Below are 6,000 nucleotides of genomic sequence, written 5' to 3' on the forward strand. Positions count from 1 at the left end.
ATTTCGGCCCACCTTGGGAGACCGTGGCGAGGAACGCCGTGAGGCTAGGGTCGACCGGCCCAGTCGCTGGAGTAGCCACGGGCAGGGGCGAGCCGGAGAACAACGGTCCGTCCACGCCCCCGTAGAGGACGCCGCTGGCGGAGGGTAGAACGGAGGCCAGTAGCATTGCTGGCGGTGCGTGTGTAGATGGGAACGCTGTGGTGATTGTCGAGGATGACGGCTCTGAAGCCGCTATCTGGGCATGCAACCACTCCAGCAGGGGCGACGGCGACGGTGGCCACTACAGGAGGTGGAGCAGGATCGGCCCACTTTGCGGCATCCCGTAGGGGAAGGACGTCGCGGGCGCAGCAACGGTGGAAGCCGGCAGCGGAGGGTTCGGCGGTGGCGCGGGCATCTACAGCAGTCCAACCCACGCCGACTGCATGGAAGCCACGGCGGTGGCGATCTGATCCACCTTGGTGCCGAGGGACTCCAGGGTTAGGGGAGTTGCCACGACTGACTTCCCATCGGAGAGATTAGGCGTGGAGGTCAACGACTGTTGGGTCGACGGGGGCACCGGCGGTAGGGAGGTTGTCGGCAGCGGAGTCATCATCGAACCTGAGTCTGCTGATACCAGGTTGATAGGACTACGGATCCTACCAGGCACACTGCGCAGGTTGTATGGGTGAGAGGGTGGTGGCGCTGGACGGAAAGCTCGGCGGCGGCGCTCCGCCGCCGTGGTCGAGGGAGAGAAAGAGATCGGGGGCGCGGAGAGGCAATTAGGGCAGGGAACTGGGCTTGCAGCCCCGCTCCCAACATCAGCCTAGACCTGGGCAGATCTCCTCCAATATGAGATGCCGGTCATAACAATAGTAGCCGTCACCGATTGTCCTTCTGAAATCTCCTCCATGGAGGTGTGATGCATGCGGGTTGGGTACATGTCCTACCGCTTCTTTGGGTATGGGCAACCCCAAACCAAGTGCCTAGTCTTGTTGCAGTTATAGGAGGGGCCTATTGTGATAGCATTGGTTCCTGTAGCGGCACTTGGTCCTATCTTTACTGGTATCACTACTGAAATGACCTGATTTTCCACGAAGGGAAAATCCACATAGTCGAAGTGTAAAATGACCATATAAATCAAATTACCCAATTCCAGTTGATAATCAACATCCATACATCGTACAAAAGCATTAAGAATAGAGAGTATTACATTATTACATTGCCACATGGCAAAAACAAAATCGAAATTATCAACCGGAACAGCTCGATAGATGCGGAAGGTAGAAACTCCATCGACTTGAGCGAAGGCATGAATGCCCTAGTCACTATATCCCTCGGAATCATAAGAACCTATATGCCAAAGTATCAGTACGATTTGTACTGGCCACTCCCACCCTATGCGCTAGCTTTGTGGAATTGGATGCAATAAAGGTAAATTCAAGAGGCCTATAATGAGCTCTGGTTTTCCTATGCATAAAGTAGTCAAATTTTATAATAATAATAATAAACCAATTATTTATTCCATACCCTTACCCCACATCTCCGTCCATACCAAACCATATCCAACCACCCCATATCCACCTCCATCACATTCACCAACATAACCCTCACTCAGGTCGACGTGCCAACTCCCACTCGGCCTGTCTCAGCGGCCCGCAGCCCTCATCCTATGGCTCACAGCTTGAAGTATCTCTCGGAGAAGGTAGAACACTCCTCTCTCTAGTCTAGTGAAAACAGAACGTAGGAAAGGTCCATAGCCGAAAGGATGGCATATGTATCGATCGATCAACCATACACTCTGCAGAGGTTTCACTATTCCACAAGATAGCCGCCATCGATGCTTGCAATCATCTAGGCAGATTCCGGGCGCCTGCCGGCCTAGGACAATGCCACTCTACCTCTCAACCCTGGAACACCCCAACTGGAGTGGCTGAAACTGTGAAGTCATGTCCCCTGTCCCGAATAGGGAGCCATGATCGTCTTGGGAGGGCGTGAGACCAACCCTGCCCGTACCTCCCTAACACATCCTCGCCTAGTAGTAGTGGCATCACCCTACCCGGTGGTTCGGCCGTCTCCCCCCATGGGAAGCGAGTGGAAAGCAAGGATTCCTATGATCCAGTTACTAGCACTATCAGTCCTTAGGTGTGACCAAACTGGAATATCTTCACTAGGGTTTCCATTTATGGTGCCACCACAGCACCTCCTCCCCGAAGCTCCTCCCATCAGAGACTTACACCGGTTTCACCTCGCATACACCTCTACCACATATTTACCCTCCACGGGTATAACCAACAGGAATGTCTAGTTCATTCCACGGCATGACTCGCCCCACAAGCTCGTCGTAGATCCCAGCCTGGTCGACTCAACCCTCACCCTCCACAAACCCAAGACACACGCCAAGATCACCACATATCCTCACCATAAAATCCAGATCCATCACGATCACCCGGTTTGACTTCCCAAGCCAAACCATCCCCTTAGGTTCACCATCGGCGTCACATCATTGATATAAAGCCGAAGAATATATAAAGTAGAAAATATAAATAAAGCACGTGTCTAATCTATCAGCGGGTGAGCATGGTGATAGGTAACACAAGGCAGGGTACAAGTATAGTAATTCTACTATGCAACCCTATAGCAGCAGTTATATTCAACAGAAAAATAAAGCACTAGCAATTCTAATATTTGCGATGCGTAATGGGATCTACGAAAATGGGTGGGATGTGGCACCTTCGGAGTAGTCATCGCCTAACTCCTCCCGATACTCCCGATCCTCGTCAGTCCGATCCTCCTCCGACTCTGCACGTAGATTATTGGTCGCCGAAGCGACCCCTATAGATGAGCACAAAGAACGAATAAAAACGAAAAGATCCAAATGTACACAAAAGTATATCATCAAGTAGAAATTTATTTTATATAAATTTCGATATTTATCGTGTGATTTTTCTATATGATTTTTCTACGATTTTTAGCAATTATTTAATATATTAAATAAAACCTAAAAATTTAACTACTAAGAAACTGGTGGACTATAGCTCTATTGTGTAGATCCTGTCGAGATGAACCCAACGCAATTTGAACCACTTCATTTGGAATTAAAATGAGTGAGTTATGATTTTCTAAAGGTTTATTCTATTTACAAAAAGAAAAAGGAAATTCTCCTCTCTCTGGACTATGCGTGGGCCGAAACCTGGGGACAAGGCCCGTGCGGCTTTCTTCTCTCAGGCCGGCGCTGGTGCGAGTGGGCCTGGACGGGAAACAAGGCCCATGTGGCCTTTCTCCTCTCGGGCGAGCTGGGCCTGGCCATGCTCGGCCCATCCGGCCTCTTTGCAACACGGGGCAGAGCAGCGGCGGCGTGGCGCAGGGCACGGCGCGCGGCGCGGCGGCGTGCGCGGGGCAGCGGCGCATGAAGCGGACGTGGCGCGCGACGGCGGCGGTCCAAGCAGAGGGAGAGAAGAGGGGGCGCGTTCTCACCCTTGAACGAAGTGGCTCGCCGACGACGATGCTCCAGGGTTCTTGGCGGGCGGCGAGGGCGGCTCCGGTGTGCATGACGGCGGTGTGGTGGCGGCGTGTGGGTGCTCGGTGAGGCGAGGTCGCTCGGCGCAGGGTTGACGGCGGCGTGCGGCAGGCGGTGTGCGCGGCGTCGGAAGGGCGTCGGCGGCGCGATCAGGTGCGGTGCGTCGTGGCGCGGCGGGGTGGTGGCGTAGGTGCGGGGTGCGGCGTCGTGGGAGGCCTTTTATGAGCTTGGCGGCGCGGTGCGGTTGGCCAGGCTCGGTCCTTGGGTGCGGTTCGTGCGGGGAGTGGCGCGCGCGCCGCAGGGTGCAAAGCGGGTGCATGCGTGTCGCGGTGCGCGGGGTTCGCGGGTGCGCGTGGAGCAGAGCGCGAACGGGTTGTGCGGCTGGGCGAGGTCGCGCGGCAGTGCGCATCGCGCGGAGGCGCGCGCATGCGCTGCTGGTTGCGCGGGCGTGCGAGGGCGGCTTCGGCATGCGCGAGAAGAATGGGTCGCGGCTGGATGACCACAGCCTCATCTCTATGCATGATCAATGCTCACCATCCGAGAGAGCGGAGGGAGAAGAGGGTTGCCCGGTGCCTCAGTCAGAAATAGAAAGGAGAGTAGAGGACATATGGCTATTGTTTCTTACATGAAAGAGACTTGAGGGAATTGTGGGCAGCCATGAGAATAATGTTGCCTCCTTTTATTTGTAACTAATAGAGGGTAGGCTATATATGGATTATTACTGCTTCCAGAGATTGTTGTGATGCGACATACGTGCATGGTTTGGCCAAATTAAAGTTAGGAGTGTGGATTGTTACGTGAATGAGAAGTATATATTTATTCTTTTTGTTATGTGAGTGCGGATTGTTTTACCAAGGACCGGTACACCCTTATATGGCATTAGTTTAACATAGTAATTTAATAGAGTTAATAATTATTTATCACTTAAATAATTATTTAGAAAATTGAACAACAATACAAAAGTCAAAATAAAATTTCAAATCACCATCATGAGTTATAATGCAATAAGAGTATATGCTTTTGTAATAAAATCCTAGGGTGACAATATAACAAAAATAAATGCAATGTGGTGAGGCTTGCTACATGCCACTCATCAATCATGGGATATTTTCATAAAAAAAAATTGTAGTTGCTATTTCTGTATTTGGTAATTTTTAGGGTTGTCACAACTACTACCTTGTATGGTTTTTGCTGAGCTTGTGGTCCCGTGTTCCTCCTCGGAGGGGGTCAAAACCTTGCACTTGGGGCAGTAGGATGATACTGGGGACGCCCTACCATGGGTGCTCTTGTCTATGATGATCCAGCCTCAAAAGTCCTTTTGCAAGACTTGGATGCACTATTTTGTTATTATTGTTTTCTTGAGTCAGATAGTCACTAATGTAAGCATTGAAAGTGGTCCTGGTATTGGTTCCCAGGGTCTTCAGCATTTTTCGATTCATGCCTCTTTGAAAGTAACAATCTTCTTTGTATCCTTGTTGACAAACTCTTGAGCATAGTGGGCAAGGTTGTTGAAAGAATGTAGGTACTCCTTCATGGTCCTGGTACCTTGGGACAGCTTCAGGAACTTAGAGATCTTCATTTCCACTAAGCTAGGTGGAATTTAGTTTCCACAAAAGGTGGTGGTAAAGCAGTTCCAAGTGATGGGGGTACCTTCAAGGTATGTAGTGCGATGATGAAACAACCAAATCCCTATGGGTCCCTGCAACTGATGCGTGGCATACTCTGGCTTCAACTCTTATGTCATCTTGAGCAGATGGAACTTTTGTTCCATGGTGTTGATCCACTCGTTAGCTTCCAGGGTTTCCACCACTTCCTTGATGATGGGGATCTTGGTGTCCATGAAGTCCTTGAACGAGCCATACTGATTGACTTCATGGCCACCCACATGACCACTAGGATTGGCCAGACGGTGGTGTTGTCAGTAATGTGGCATAGAGCAACTTCCATGTTCTCCTACATACCTTCTATATTGTGCTAGCTTCCAAGAAATTGTACAAAGGTTATGTGATGTATAGGGGAGGAGGAGTTGGTGCCTCATGATTTTCATTTCCACAAGCAGCGCCTCCTGCTCCTAAGGAACTACCTCTAGGGTCCCAAACATGGCTACCACCGCCACACTCATTGCGATGGGTTTCCACCATCTGCATGCATCAGCATTAAGTAATCATTAGGTGCTATCATTAGAATTGTAGGTATATGTGCCACAAGTCATTTTATATAACCTTCACTCTCTCTCACCCTATATCTAAAGCTTATGTGGAGCTCATAGGTGTGGAGATAACTAACACTAGTACAGGGAAGGGCTTTAGCCCCAGGCCGTAAGGGCCTTTAGTCCCGGCTACGGAACCGGGGCTAAGGTTTTAGGACTAAATGTCCAAACTTTAGTCCCGGTTCCGCAAGCCGGGACTAAAGGTCCACCTTTAGTCCCGGTTGGTAACAGCAACCGGGACTAAAAGGTGCGCCACGGTGTGTCACCTAGCCTCCACTTTTAGTCCCGGTTGGTG

The 6,000-nt window shown here is 50.7% G+C and overlaps 1 long non-coding RNA gene across 1 annotated transcript; it reads right to left on the reverse strand.

The window, feature by feature from the left end:
- On the reverse strand, nucleotides 1,100-3,639 carry LOC110433281. Its single transcript, XR_002450658.1, has 3 exons — nucleotides 3,454-3,639; nucleotides 2,710-2,778; nucleotides 1,100-1,329 (listed from the first exon to the last, which is right to left on the reverse strand). It is a non-coding gene; the product is annotated as an uncharacterized LOC110433281 (long non-coding RNA).

Source organism: Sorghum bicolor, chromosome 3 (assembly GCF_000003195.3).
Source record: "Sorghum bicolor cultivar BTx623 chromosome 3, Sorghum_bicolor_NCBIv3, whole genome shotgun sequence".
Taxonomy (NCBI): Eukaryota; Viridiplantae; Streptophyta; class Magnoliopsida; order Poales; family Poaceae; genus Sorghum; species Sorghum bicolor.